Source organism: Boleophthalmus pectinirostris, unplaced genomic scaffold (genome assembly GCF_026225935.1).
Source record: "Boleophthalmus pectinirostris isolate CB_2022bp ecotype Guang Dong unplaced genomic scaffold, ASM2622593v1 HiC_scaffold_13, whole genome shotgun sequence".
Classification (NCBI taxonomy): domain Eukaryota; kingdom Metazoa; phylum Chordata; class Actinopteri; order Gobiiformes; family Gobiidae; genus Boleophthalmus; species Boleophthalmus pectinirostris.
The window spans coordinates 25,128,716-25,145,406 of record NW_026571036.1 but is presented as its reverse complement, the minus strand read 5'-3'; positions in this window follow the sequence as shown (position 1 = coordinate 25,145,406).

Below are 16,691 nucleotides of genomic sequence, written 5' to 3'. Positions count from 1 at the left end.
AGGAGACTTCTCCGAGAGCACACAAACAGAAATGAGAGCCTGATGGGCCCTGATTAGACCTTCAAACAGCCCTGATTACTGCGCCGGGGTTTCCTCTTCCTTGCAGTTATCAGGGAGGACAGGGCTCCTACAGTCCCATAGGAAAGGGGAGGGCTGCTGGGTACTCCACTCTCATCCACCTGAAATATCCTCACAGGAGCCCCAGGGAGGGGCTGGAGCTGTCCCTCACACCCCGATGAAGAGCACCAGGGAGGGGCTGGAGCTGTCCCTCACACCCCGATGAAGAGCACCAGGGAGGGGCTGGAGCAGACACAGAGCTGGGAGGTGTCTGGGAGCTGGAATGCTGTGGTTGGAGCTTGGACTTGGTTTAGACTTGGTCACATGATGGAGTTGTAACAATGTTTTAGAGAATGTTGTTTTTCTCACTGATGAAGCACCTACATAAGGCCTCAATAATTCCAAATATTTGGAACTTATAAATGTAAACATGGATAGAATAAATTTTGACTTTTTGCATCATTTTGTAATACTGGTGAACTGTTCACTCCATTGATAGTTTTTTAGGTATGTCCTTATTCAGCTTCTCACACAACAGTGGTTGTCATGGTAATTCATGTTGTATTTCATCAGAAACACAAAGATGAGAAACGCCCTGTGAGTCTGGTTCTAATGGACATGTATAAGGAGTAAACAGGTCCAAGAATGTGTTCAAGGAATGAACTCGAGTAGCAGATGGGAAGGTTTGATCCACAGTCAAATGAAGATCCTCTTTTCCGCTGACACACTCCTCTGCTTTACTTCTGGGTCCGGTCAAGTGGTAACGGAGGGAAACAGGGGCAGATTTTTTACATTCAAATAGCTCTTATTCAGAAACTAGAGGGACTATTGAAATAAGTAAAGGTATCAGAATGTAGGAAAGAGTTAACACTCCAACAGGGTAAAGTTAAACCTGTGATATTCAAGTTGTTGACAAAAAATTTAAAAACTCATGTCGGTAAAGGAGGGAATGAAATATGCAGCACTTTTTGGGCAATAAATACAAACAGTGATAACTAGCGGTTATCCTTAACAAACTGGTTTGAATATTTGCTTCATATAGTTTTCTATCATATGGTACAAGATTAGGTTGAAAAACCTCTTACTTTTTGAGTAAAGGTCATGGTAACGGAGGGAAAAGTAACGGAGGGAAAATTGTGCAAGCAAGTAGAAGGTGCATGATTTTACATAATTTGTCAGCTTTTTTCTTCTGAATACTTCAATATTACTTCAAAATGAAAGGAAACTATTTCTATAAAATATGTCAGTCCTTCCAAGCAAATTTTTATCATTTTAAATACTTTTTTTTTTTTTTTTAAATCATGTACCTTCATCAACAGTTCAGAGATGGAATAACACAAGATATGACGAAATACATCCATTTATTTACATGATTTGCAGGTCTTTGAAATTTGGGAAATAATTTTTGTTCCATGTTGCATACATGGTCTGTTTAAAACGTATGGAACTTTAGAACCAAAAATGGTACAGAAAAAAGGTCAACAGTTTCATAAACTAGAGTACATATGTATCTGTTGAATACATTTTTATATCAGATGCATTAACTTGAATTTTTGGCCTTGCTGTTTACTTCTGCTTGACCCTTCTATGACCCTCTCACCTTCTCCTCTGCTCCTTTGACCTTCTGCTCCTTTGACCTGTCACACTCTTCTCCACTAACCCTCTCCTCTGCTCTTCTCTTCTGCTCCTCTGTTCTTCTCTGTCTTCTGACCTGGCATGTAGTCATTCATCAGGGGGATAGTGTTCTCCTCTACCAGTTGTTCCTGAGGTGTTATAAATCAGGGAGAGGAAAAGTTTGATCCCGGATCTGTCTGTGTCTGTGGCTCTCCACAGCTGCTGCAGGACTCAAGAGATGTGAGCATGAACCATACATCTCTATAATCCAGTTTAGCCAGAGGAACCAGCCAGTCCCCTGTGCTCTCGTTCACACAGCCACAGTGGCAGGACATTTCTGTGTAACTGACATTAACATGAGCATCTGCATAGTGTGGAACAGTTCAATATTTAAAGCTACTGTATGTAACTTTTAAGTGGGGCTGGAAAAATATTAGATAAATTGATAGGAGCTTAGTATGGATTAGGGTTGTTAAAGGTATTGAAAATCAGATACTAATCAATACTAAAACTTGTATCAAAACTAGATACTCATTTGAGCAGGTATAGAGACTAAAAAAGTCCCATTCACAGGACAGAAATGAACCTTTCCTGAATGTCTTTCGAATGATGTTGAGTTGTATCAGAACAGTGTCAGAGCACATAGACTCGTACACACACATGAACCAACATGAACCTACTGCACCACTGACCATTACACATGCCACATAGGAATATAAAAGAAAGTACCATGATTTAATGTAGAAAATCCTATTCTATTGTCTAAATAAAGAGGGTTTTTTTTTGTCGTTTTGTCATAATCTCTATTAAGTATCGAGTCTATTTTTTTGTATCAAAAGAGTTTGAAATCTTAGTCTGGTGACACTGGTCTGGAGTGAATGGATGACGACAGTGTAGCGCTTTGAGAGGCTTTGATCAGCCTGCAAAGCACATTATAAGTGCAAACCATTATTGTTATTATTATATACAACAAATAGAAAGTTAAAAAAATCTGCTCATTTACTTTAAGCCTGGTTCTCATGGCATAGTATCCTCCAGTACTCCTGCTGTCAGGGGCTCTCCTCTGCTCCTTTACTCCAGCAGAGCTCACATTTCCTGGGTTGCGTGTGATGTCGGCAATGCCTCTGCTCGGCCTGCTCAGGGTTTATGGCTGTGATGGATGAGGAGAGGGGGCTGGCTTGTGTCTGTCCCCCTGCTCCCCCTCTTTGGCTGGGCTGGAATGTGGCGTGAGAGCCATGGAGCTCCACACATGCTCTGGAGATAAAACTCACGGTTGTGAATGTGAACTTGGGGTTAACTGCACAATTCAGGGCTATCTCTGAGGCAGAGGTTGGAGAAACGTAGCTCCTGGCACGAGATAAAAGTGTCAAAATAGCTAATAAAACTGCTGAATTAAAATTATACTGAGGCTGATATAGTACTATGATTATTTACTGCTTACTTTTGAGTAAAAGCTTTCCTAGAAGTAGCAGCTCACATTAGTTAACCTCTTTACTGACAGGAGGAGACAGGATAACCACTCTGCCACACTAATATAGGAGGGCATGGACTCCAGTCAGAGATATCAAGAGTCTCCTCTGACAGGGGCCAGCAAGTCCTGCCCTCTGACAGGTAAACACCAGCCCTGTACTCTGACAGGGGCAAAAAAGCCCTGCCCTCTGACAGGTGCAAACCACAGTCAAACTGAGGAGCGTGCAAACAGGCTGTGGCGATGCGCTGAAGTGGGCTAGAGTTGCAGGATCAGAAGGTCATAAATCGCGGGTGTTGAGTCGTGTGGCCCGGGTCTGACCTGCTCATGAGGGGATGGGTCTGACCTGCACATTCAAATCCAAATCCAGTTTATTTCTATTGGACATTTTACAAACAAAGTCGTTTCCAAAGGGCTGCACAGAGATCATAAAACAAAGACAAAACAAAAAAGTAACAAAAAACAAAAAGGTAAATGAAAACAAAACAAAACAAAACTGTCAAATCTAAATAAAAGCAAAAACCATACAAATTATAAAATAGCAGTAAATATGTCAAATAAATAAATAGATCAAATAAATAAAATAAATAAAAAACACAGAGGACCACACAACTCACTTTAAGACAAGACTAAAAACACTGTGGGGCTGTTGGGACGTGGGGGCAGAGTGTTCCAGAGCTTGGGGCCAACCATACAGAAGGTCCTGTCCTCCCTGGTTTTAAGTTTCTTTTTAGGCACCAGGAGCTGGAGTTGGCCCTCAGACCTCAACGTGCACAGGGGTGTAAATTTGGAGATGTACTGTGGGGCCGGTCCATTCAGAGCTTTAAAAACAAACAGTAAAATCTTAAAATCAACTCTAAAATGAGCTGGAAGCCAATGCAAGAACACTAAAATTCGGGGGTAATGTGCTCACGTTTTTTGGTTCCAGTTAAAAGGCACGCAGCAGAGTTTTGGACTAACTGTAAATGAGAAAATGCATGTGGCTGATACCGGAAAAAAGTGCATTACAGTCATCTAAACAACAGGCGATAAAAGTGTGACCTGTTCAGATGATTTAAAAGATAAAAAGGTTTAATTTTAGATATAAGCCGCAAATGATAAAAGCCAGATTTTACAATTGCATTTACTTGTTTGTCAAATTTAAAATCACTGTCCAGAGTGTATGGATCAGGACAGGGGGATGTGAGAGCTCTGATCTTGTGCAGTGACATAGACAGCCCTGGACAGATGGCTCTGCTCTCACTGTGCTGAAGGATCACAAACATGACTAACTGTGTCCAATATAGTGATGTGCTTCAGGTCAAATGTGCACAAAGACACGGCAGTCACATCTCAATTAGCCCACTCACCAGCATCAGAGCCTCAGAGACAGTCCAGGTGTTCACAGTGTTAAATTGGGCTGCTGGTCTTGGGGTTAAGGTGAATCTTGAGTAACACTGTGTTATGTGTTTACATTAGGGTGACCAAATGTCCGCGATAGGTGAAATCTGCGAAGTAGTCAGCTTTATATTTTACAGTTATTATATCTGTTTTAAGTCTGTAAAACCCCTCAGCACACACTTTATACACTTTTCTCAGACAGAACAGTTTCAAACCTTTTTACATCCTTCTTAAAACTTATTGCTGCTGTCGTCCTTTTGTTATTTTCCTCCATCTTTATGTAACGAACCAAAGATTAATTTATTCCGTAATGGAGCCTACAGCGCAGAGTCCTGCACGGCTCCATTTTTGGAGACCCACAGTACAACACCGCACTCACCCGTTAACCCGTGATTATATCAAACTTTTGCACTGCACACGCCACGGACTGAACTAAGACTAAACCAGGACTGAAACAGGACTCACTGTCGGGACGGGCTCGGGGGTGACCACAGGAGAAAGGACGATGGAGAGCTCTGCACCTCACAGAGGTAAATGCGGCAATTGCCTGATCACGCTTTGTGGACAAACTGCTCGGTGTTCTCTCTCTTAAGTCCAAGATTAATCCTGGTTTAGACCTGGTTTAGTCCTGACCCACCCGTGATAAAAAAAAAAAAAAAAGAAAAAAAAGAAACATGCAAAATTGACACACAAAAAAAGAAATAAAAAAAAGAAATTTAAAAAAATTATAATTTTTTAAAAATCTGCGAAACGGCGAGACCGCAAAAGGTGAACCACGATGACGACTGTAGCTCAATGAGGCTCCACCTCCCACCTCCTGTAAGGTGTCCGGGTTTTCACAAATGGAAATATGGTCACCTTAGTTTACATGGTATGTTATGTGTTTACAGTCGGGTAACTCAGTGAGTGTAATTTTATTTTTCCTTGTTGGGAAATGCCCCTGCCCAGCACGAGCCCGACTAGACTAGCCTAGAAGTCGCTGTTGCGTTGTTCTGGTTTAAAACAAGTGCCATGCTCATAAATTTGAAGATATTGAAATTGAGATTTATTGACAAACTAAACTTAACAAATACCATTCAAAAACCTAAACTATGACAAATAATAACACATATATGAAGCCTAACAAATGGAATTATCTATCTCTCATTGTACTGCTTTGGTGCTTTGGTTAATGTTTCAATACTCGATAGAAATTTCCCTCTTGGTAACACAAGGAGGTGATGCCACAAGGCCAATAACAGGTCAGATCTGTGTAAAGGTGACTCTACTCACACTGAGTAGAGTCACATTCACACTGGTGCTGACTTGGACCTAGTTCGAATAATGCACATTTCTTTTGGTTCCTTCGTAGTTCTGGTTTAGTCCTGGTTTAGTTCTGGTTTAGTCCTGCTTTAGTCCTTCTTTAGCACAGCTTTAGTCCTAATTTAGTCCTGCTGATCTGCACCAATGGCCCCTCACACTCCATCACACACCACATTCATAGGGGTGAATTAGACCATATCTGGCTCAAATATTGAACCACAGACCTTCGAGTTGTTGGGCTCAGACCTCTCTTCCTCACTGAAGAATATTTGCCATTTTACCAGCATAGAGGACACACTGGGTTCTTACTAGAGCTCTACTGTAGGCCTCCCAATGTCTCCCACTCCATACTCCCACTCCAGCCTCACTGTCCTGAGCTGAGGGGGAGAGTAATACGGTCTCACTCTGTCCTGGACTAAGGGGGAGAGTGATACAGTCTCACTCTATACTGGACTGAGGGGGAAAGTGATACAGCTTCACTCTGTCCTGAGCTGAGGGGGAGAGTGATACGGCCTCACTCTGTCCTGGACTGAGGAGGAGAGTGATACGGTCTCACTCTATCCTGGATTGAGGAGGAGAGTGATACGGCCTCACTCTATCCTGAGCTGAGGGGGAGAGTGATACGGCCTCACTCTATCCTGAGTTGAGGGGGAGAGTGATACGGCCTCACTCTATCCTGAGTTGAGGGGGAGAGTGATACGGCCTCACTCTGTCCTGGACTGAGGAGGAGAGTGATACGGTCTCACTCTATCCTGGATTGAGGAGGAGAGTGATACGGCCTCACTCTATCCTGAGCTGAGGGGGAGAGTGATACGGCCTCACTCTATCCTGAGTTGAGGGGGAGAGTGATACGGCCTCACTCTATCCTGAGTTGAGGGGGAGAGTGATACGGCCTCACTCTATCCTGAGTTGAGGGGGAGAGTGATACGGCCTCACTCTATCCTGAGTTGAGGGGGAGAGTGATACGGCCTCACTCTGTCCTGGATGGAGGGGGAGAGTGGCCAGTGGGAGTGAGACGGCGAGCAGAAAAACACACTAAAGTCTTATCACGGCATCACTCTAATCATTCAGCTACACATTCCAGGAAAAGCATTAGGCGTTATCTTTGTTCCTCACAGGCCACCGTACAGCCAGACTTCACCCATAAACAAGTCATCAGCCTCTTATGTAACACGCTATAGGGCGAGGGATGAACGAGTGGAGCTTAACAGTTTACAAATCTTAGTTTGTTAAAGAGAAAGTATCCCGCAAAATCATTTTTTGGAGCTTTCATCAAAAACATGCCTGAAGAGGTTTTGGATGTCATCCAAGCATGTTTGCATAATCTAGTCATTTCTCCTGGGCCCATTTCAAACCCTCTTTACGGATAACAGTGTAATCTCACAAGCCTATGTCAGCAATGCTCCAACATGATCATTTTTCATAAATATACAAAAACATGATACAAAACTGTACACAGCAACCTGACAAATCTGATGTGATCTGCAGTAGTTTCATTAGTGGGATACATGCTGGAGTAACTTAGCACTGGGAGCAAAGGGAGACGAGAGCGTAAAAAAATGAAGATGATCTCGTCTGATCTCAGAAACTAAGGGCTGGGTCTGAACTCCTGACAGACCCACACAGAGGAGGTGTGGAGAGACTGAGACAGGCCTGAGATCAGCTCTGAGGGACAGATTCAAACTGAGCAGATTCTACACAAACATGCTAACATCATGTACAGTCCATGTTAACATATACCAAAACACACATCATGTACAAAAATATTATTCTTCATCTAAAAAAAGCGAAAAAACATGCTAACAAAAAATGTAGTGCTGGATGATAGTGGACAGGATCATGTTCTGAGGGACTGCAGACGAGTCTTTGAATGACATGCAGTATTTACAGACACTGCTCGTGAGAATATTAGCATTACACACACTTCACTTATTAAGACACTTAACTATTTAGACTTATTATTAGTATTATTATTATTATTATTTTTTTTTATGGCTCAAGAGCAAGAGGAGCCTCAAATGGACCCAATACCAGGAGAGAAGGAGAACATAGGGCAAATCTTCTGGAAAGAGCTGGAGACTCAATGAGGAAGTGTGGAGCAGCAGAAACATGCAGTCTGTCAACAACCTGTCATAGTTTTCATCCAGAGAGTGGAGCAGTGGACCTTCAAGACCACAAGACCAGCAGGTGGACACAACAGTAGGGTCTATTAGGCTAATGCTCCTGTAAGCTCCTTCTCATGGACCATCAGTAGGAATCCAGGACAAAGACCTCTGAGTGGGTTTGTGAGGACAGAAGAGACGTCAGAAGACTTCAGAAGAATCTTTTAAAGGTGCACAATTTTCTGACACAGTATGGGATTCAGCTTAGCTATCTATGTACTCCATTACAGGTTTTATCACAAAAAAAAATATATATATATATTTTGGCCTGGTGCTGCCAGTCATCACGCAATGCATACTGGGAAGAATTTTTCGAAAAAGTGAGCATCAAACCACCATGTTTGTTTTCCCAGTGGCATGCGTCTGTTGACAAAGTCGATATTGTCATATTTTAATTATGGGATTCTGACATGGTAATTGTGTGGTTGTTGGATCCTAACAGTGGAAAACAGGCTTCAGAAATTTACTCCATAACTGGAGTAACTCCATAACTGCAAAAGGGAATCAGATGTGTGTGACTGCAAACCTGTGTTTCCTTTCCCAGTGAAATAAAAAAAAAAATGTGAAAGGTGAAGGAGATGGGCAGTATTGATCCTCAGGAAGAACCAAAAAGGAAACCTTTGGCTGCCTGAGAAATCATCCTGAGTTTGCAGAGAACATTTTGTATGTGGAGCTCCATCAAAGCAGGATCCTGTTTGTTCAGCGAGAGGTGCAGAAGACAAACTGCACTTTCTTGTTCTTGTGTTCATCACGTCTTGGTCTCTTTGCAGTGGAAGGTGTTTCTTGGCGAACAGCTGGTGCCTTTCGTTTGGCGTTGACTTTTTAAATTTGTAATCAAGATTGAATGAGGGTTCGGGATTTTGCTTTGATGACGCTCCACATACAAAATGTTCATACAAATGTGTGGGATGATTTCTTAAGCAGCCAAAGGTTTTCTTTTTATTCCTTCCTGTGTAGCAATACTGCCCATCGCCTTCGCCTTTCTTTTTTTTTTTTCAATTTCGTTTCTCGAGCCATTTTTTGTTGTTAGGATCCAACAACCTACACAACTACGATGTCTGAATCCCATAACGAAAATATGACAATATCAGAACCAGAAACAAAAGTGATTCAAAAGACTTGAAGATTTGAAAATCTTCCCACTGGGAAAGCAAACATGGCGGTTTGATGCTCACGTTTTCGGAGCATCCTTCTCAGTATACATTGCACGATGACCGGAAGTCCAAAATTCTTAATGCATGTGTACCAATACAACACTTTATAATTAGAAGCAGACAACACACAGCAGACTTATTTTGACTTCAAGGTTGCTTATACAATATACCAGTGTCTATACTGGGGCAAGACACATTTTGCTCAAATACATGGGAAAAAGGTAGTTCAGTTCAGTTAGACCACAGAAGTCATCTGTGTATTCATGGGAGATAGTGTACCTGCCACACACACAATCACACAGAGAGACTGGAAGAGAGGGAAGAGAGAGAATTTGAAGTTTTAAAGTCCTTTGTTATGCAAATAGACTCTCGTGAGCTTTAAGCCATTTTAGAATGTTGTTCCCTCCTCAAAAATATACCTGTAGTTGTTTTTTATTTAATTATTATTATTATTATTAGTCTGTCTACATCAACAAAGCTCAAAATACTATAAAATACTGTTTCACCTTGTGATGTCATGAAGTGACATCACAAGTGGGGGGCGGCAGTAGCTCAGTTGGTAGAGCATTCGCCCACTGATCTGAAGGTTGGCGGTTCGAATCCAGCTCTCAACATAAACATCACAGGTTGAGCGGTCAGATCCACTGACCCACAGGTTGGCTGGTGTGATTCTAGCTCCCACAGATGAATGCTGCCGTTGTGTCCTTGGGCAAGACACTTAACCCACCTTGCCCACAGTGTCTGCGTACACTGGTGTATGAATGTGTGTGTGTGAATGGGTGAGTGGTTCCTTGTTGTAAAGCGCTTTGAGTGCCTTGAAGGTGGAAAAGCGCTATAGAAAAATGTGACCATTTACCATTTACCATAGTGATAGTTAACAGCTTCTTTTACCTTTAGTTCAGTAGATTGATTCCAGGGCTGAAATCCAAATAAATTGAGTGAAGATGTATAGAGTTTTAAAATACAGTGGAGCACTTTGCAGTGCACAAGGAGTGTTTTCTGTTTGAAAAAAGTCAAGAACTCAGCCTAAATATTCAGGATTTCTGTGTTAAATGTGTGAATGAAACAAAACACAAGTCCAGGAATGTTTGTGCAAGTGGTTTCCCGTTGGTTTCAAGGATGGTTTTCCACAACCGCATTGAGTTTGTAATGAAGGCCCTTAGAGTCCTGTTGATATTGTACAGCTCCAAGCACTCAGTGTGTGGCACTGAGTCGTAGGCTTTTGTAATCAGTCTAATGGAGCTGTTAAGGACTAATAAAGTACCCAATTGTTCACTTTTATTGTCCAACCATGTAACTTTGCCAGATTATTAACATCCCTAGGACCAACATTTGTGGAAATAGAACCAAGCCTGAGTCGAACCCGTTGCTGAGTACTGCGCATGTCACAAAATGTCTGACATGGACATGATGCTGGAGCTAAATTGCTGCTTAAACTGGCTTTTTTTTTTTTGGGCCAATTTTTCCCCATATATTTAGATATAGTGTATAAGCAGCTCTTGAGGTCAAAATAAGTCTGTCTACTATCTGCATCTAATGCAATTTCTGCAATTGTATGATAATCAGGAAGTGCATTGTTAGCCTGCTAGCTGTTGTTAGCAATACTGTGATTGCAAAACTCTGCTCTGGCCTCTGAATGTTGTGAAAAGTCCTTATAAACTCATTGTATGGTGAATAGATAGGATGCTCTGAATGCATAAGGTGAGTGAAGAATAATTTTGGACAAGAGCAAACTGTTTCAAATGAACTAGTTCTGTTATACACAATTTTACAGTACTCAAAACAGTTCAAATCAGGTGCCGCTCCTTTAAACTACATTTTCTAAATGCAAGTAAACCCAGGAATGTCAAACATTCCACTAACACATCTGGAGAAGCCTGTCACAGTGCAGTCTGATCTGCATTAGGATCACAGGGTAAGAAACAGCCAGCTAAATAGTACACATGTGTATAGATGTGTACTCGTTTGTTTCTACTGTTACCTATAACATGCTCTTTGTGGACAGAGGTCAGAAGGTCAAAAGTATAGTGGCCTTTTAAAGCAGCGTGTGCTCATTTAAACAGATGGCTGCAGTGGACTGAGTGGGATGGACATTCAGGAGGCGCTGTGAGGAGCCTGTGATCAGCCACAGAAGAAGCAACACTGTCTCAATCTATACACTCTGACTGAATCTATACACTCTGACTGAATCTATACACTCTGAGTGAATCTATACACTTTGAGTGAATCTATACAGTCTGACTGAATCTATACACTCTGACTGAATCTATACACTCTGAGTGAATCTATACAGTCTGACTGAATCTATACACTCTGACTGAATCTATACACTCTGACTGAATCTATACACTCTGAGTGAATCTATACAGTCTGACTGAATCTATACACTCTGACTGAATCTATACAGTCTGACTGAATCTATACACTCTGAGTGAATCTATACAGTCTGACTGAATCTATACACTGTGAGTGAATCTATATAGTCTGACTGAATCTATACAGTCTGAGTGAATCTATACAGTCTGACTGAATCTATACACTGTGAGTGAATCTATATAGTCTGACTGAATCTATACAGTCTGAGTGAGTCCTATAATCTGACTGACATTGCCACACAAACATCTGCATTACAATAAGTATAAATCAAGGCTTTATTAATGGTGTTTCCTAAAGGGGCACCATGACACCTGCAACCAGTGATGTCCATGTATAAACAACCCATACCCAAGCGACGTTTTCAACTAAAACACTCGCAACTCCAAGCGCAAAAAAATATATATTTGAAAATAATGAACCCGACCTGTTGACTGACCCACATTTTAAAAAGTGGTCCATGCTCTGAATTAACATCACCTAAATAAAGTGACCAACATAAAGTGAGTGAAATGAGTGTGACATAAAGAGCTGCACTAAACCTGCACACGTACGATCTGGACTCATATGACCTGCACATGTCTGATTTCTGAAAACATGAACCATATACACACAGAACAGACTCACCTTCAGCAGCTCACCCCTCTCACACAGAAAGAACACCTATATTCCACTGAATCGTGTCCTTTAGTCTGACAGAAGCTGAACCACATCAGCACACAAGGACAATTTATACAAATGAGCCATGTGATTTTAAGTTTCGTTTCTGTAAAACATAAACAAATGTGGCAAAGCTGCAATAAACACATTATAATGTCAAAGGGGCTGATGTGACTCTGTAATGGTTATGGTTTATATGTTGTAAAATTTAGTTTTTATTTATGCAGATTAGTAATAGTAATAATGCATTCCAGCTCATCCCAGTATTAAGGTAAATATGGTTTCAATTGAAAATGTCTTGGCTGTGTTTCTTTTTTGTGGGATGTCCCGTTTATGTGTAGAAATGCACATTTGCAAAGGTGACTTGGTATGTTGGTGTATGTTGGGTATAAATGGCTCTTCTCTTGATTTTGCTCTTCTTATGTGGCTCTTGTGAAAAAATGAGTGAGTATCACTTGTCTGAGTGAATCTACACAGTCTGAGTGAATCATTGAGCATCTAGAGCTGTTCAAACTGCAGCCTTATGGAGCAGCAGCAGGACTGCTGTTCAGGTTAGTCACTAAAAGCAATGAGCACTATTTTTATTTATTTATTTATGTATTATATAAAATGTACAATATAGTACAAACATGTGTAGACCTAAATGGACCAAACACAAATGCATTAACTAGGGCTATTTAAAGTGTTTCCCAATCTTTCTCTACCAGTGACCCCTGGGCCCGGTCAAGCAGAAGTAAACAGCAAGGCCAAAAATTCAAGTTAATGCATCTGATATAAAAATGTATTCAACAGATAGCATATGTACTCTAGTTTATGAAACTTTCTGTACCATTTTTGGTTCTAAAGTTACATGTTTTAAACAGACCATGTCACATGTGCCATTTTTAGGCCTTGAACAAAAATTATTTCCCAAATTTCAAAGACCTGCAAATCCTCTTCAGGTTAACTTTCAAGCTTCATCTTTGACTAATCTACATCTCTAGGTAGTTACTTATGAAAATTAAAACTATTAGGTAAACCTGTGTTTTACAAGTTTAAAAAAAATCTTAATTTTCCCTCTGTTACAGAAAAATTATGTTTTTTTTAAGTTTTACATGTGTTAAACTTTATATTTCATGAAACTTTCTAAAAGCAATGATATTGATACTACTAAGCATTTCCTGCAGCAATCTAATGAATTCTGTTTCTATTTTTTTTTTTATTAATTATCCTATTTTTTCCCTCCGTTATTGGCAAAGGTAATGGAGGGAAAACAGCTCATATAGTAAACACTTTCTACTGCATTCTCCCTGAATTATTCCAGACATAGTGTATTGTTTTCATAATTATGGTTTTGTATTATGTTAAGGTGGTCTCTTTTTTAGCAATATCTGTAAAAATATACAATATTTTGAGAATAAACTCAGATATTAAAAAACATATGAGTGAAGTCTTTGAAATGAATGGTGAGTATAGTTTAATATCAGGAATAACTTTATGTTTCAAGTTTGCAGTTTGTTGTTTTGATTCATTATATTACCTTGACAGTGTTTGAATGGACATGATGAGCATTGGGAATTTCCTAGTCTCTATCTCGTAGTCATGTTAACCATGTGCAGGTGTGAGGTGTTGAAGCCTCTACGTCTCCCTCTTTCCTTCTTGTGGCATCTGAGACAGGGGTGACTTCTCTGTCATCTTTGCCAAGCTCTATATAGACTTGTGATATTCTGGGAGTGTCATTTAGCATTCTGTGGTGGTGCGGTTAGCCACATTTTGTTGAGAAATTTCATTTTTTAGTATTGATCATGGCCCTTACTCCTGCTGAGAAGCAGTTCATATATATAAATACTGGTTCTTAAGGAAAAGTTAATCATATAAATAAATGGATGTATTTCATCATATCTTGTGTTATTCGATCTTTGAACTGTTGATGAAGGTACATGATTTTTTTTTTTTTATTATTTAAAATGATAAAAAATTTGCTTGGAAGGACTGACATATTTTATAGAAATAGTTTCCTTTTATTTTGAAGTAATATTAAAGTATTCAGAAGAAAAAAGCTGACAAATTATGTAAAATCATGCACCTTCTACTTGCTTGCACAATTTTCCCTCTGTTACTTTTCCCTCCGTTACCATGACCTTTCTTAATAAAAAATCACATTACTCAAAAAGTAAGAGGTTTTTCAACCTAATCTTGTACCATATGGTAGAAAACTATATGAAGCAAATATTCAAACCAGTTTGTTAAGGATATGTAAGTGAGAACTGCTAGTTATCACTGTTTGGATTTATTGCCCAAAAAGTGCTGCATATTTCATTCCCTCCGTTACCGACATGAGTTTTTTAATTTTTTGTCAACAACTTGAAAGAATATCACAGGTTTAACTTTACCCTGTTGGAGTGTTAACTCTTTCCTACATTCTGATACCTTACTTATTTCAATAGTCCCTCTAGTTTCTGAATAAGAGCTATTTGAATGTAAAAAATCTGCCCGTTTCCCTCCGTGACCGCTTGACCGGACCCTACTGTTTTATCCATGGACACACCCTCCTCTTACCTGAGAAGATTGACAGGTCTGATAAGGAAAACTATTTGTTTTCTGTCTAATAAAGATGTTACAGAAGAGTAATGGTTATATAATATCTTATAGAAGCAATGAACATGACACACAGTCTAGTTTAGTGTCTCTTTTCTAAGAACCTGCAGATCCCCTGAGAATTTATTGGAGGGTTTGATTTTTAATAAAAAGGTGAGAATGACTGAAAAGCTGTTGGTTAATGCTAACAAGGGCTTAAGACTGTAATTTTATGTGTTAGAGACTTGTCTGACAAAGTCTAACAAAGCCTCAGATTAATAAAGTCTAACAATATCCCAGACATCTTAATGCCCTCAGTTAGCATCACACCCCAGAGAACGCTAATAATCTCTGCTGTATCAACGCTGTGTCGAACAATCCAGGCACAGTAATAACATCTCCATGGGTACAAGCGAGTGGCACACAGTCCACTACAAATGTTACACAGTGCATCTTTCAAGTGCACATATCAGACTTTTTTGGATTTTTTAATTTTGTTTTAATTTGGTGGGATTATAATTACCATAAATATGAATTATACTTTTACACAAATCAAGAAAAGATGAAAGTAGTTGAAGTAGAGTTCAAACATACTGATGACGCTTGGAAGAAGTCTGTCCACAAGTTCAGCACATTTTACATACAAGAAAAATTTAAAAAATTAAAACACGAGTTTTTCCTGTAAGTGTTCTTATATGTGTGTACATTAGAGGAGTTTTGCCAGGTAACACTTATAGAATTCCCTGGAGTGAGGCCACAATTTCCAACAAGGAAGTATAATTTTAAACCTAAAAAAGTGTGAATGTTTTTGCAGTAGTAGTGGTAGTTTATTTTCTTCGGTCAATTAACATAATCATGCATCGTATAACAATGATTTAACAAAAAACAAATGATGCAGTTAATGCAGATCAGTAAGGTTATTCTCTAGACCGAAGGGGTTTAGGCTGAAGTTTAACACTTGTTTTGCCAAACCCTATTAACATATAGAACAGGACACAAGATGACAGAACTATTTACAGAAAACAACAGCAAACAAAAAAAATCCTCTTTTATGAGAGCAGGAAAGAAAATGTCCTAAATGTTTTAGTATACACTTACACAATCCAGAACACAATCCAGTATACATCAGTGTTCATACACTAGGGATGGGCATTCGATGACATTTTCTTAATCGATCGTTGGAAGAATTAACGATCGATTATCGATTAATCATTAATGTTTTTATATTAAAATTATCATCATTATTATTACTATCTGCACTAATCTGCATAAATAAATTGAACTTTACGACATATAAACCATAACCACTCTAGAGCCACATCAGCCCGTTTGACATTATAATGTGTTTAATTCAGTTTTGCGCAACTCTCACAGAAACAAAACTTAAAACTGCATGGCTCATTTGCATAAACTAAGCAAAGATAAAACTACAGCTCTTGTGTTGCTGATGCGGTTCAACTTCTGTCGGATTAAAAGACATGACTCAGTGGAATACAGGTTAGTGTGACCAGATTTGCATTTGTCAAAACCAGGACACCGTATGGGGGGTGGGAGGTGGGGACTCGTCATCGACAGTGCACGACTCTCACCTGGCAAAACTTTTTCCCACTGGACACCGAAACATATGTGCTGCTTTGTACACTGTGCACATGGACTCCTACTTGTCCCGAACGGAAAACATGGAATTTCTTGTACAAGTCATTGTTAAATACACATTTGCTCTTCGGCACATTGCAGACTGACCGACTGTTTGTGTCTAGCTCCTTCTGAGTGCAGAGAGACACATGTACAGACCCTGTTTGGTCACGCTACGCACAGCAACCTACATTCGGTTTCTCAATTAAAATTTATGTAATCGATGAAATTCTTAATGATCAATTATTGATTAATTGACTAATCATGCCCCTCCCTATCATACACACACACACGCACACGCACAGATCATGTACATGTTAATATTTATAC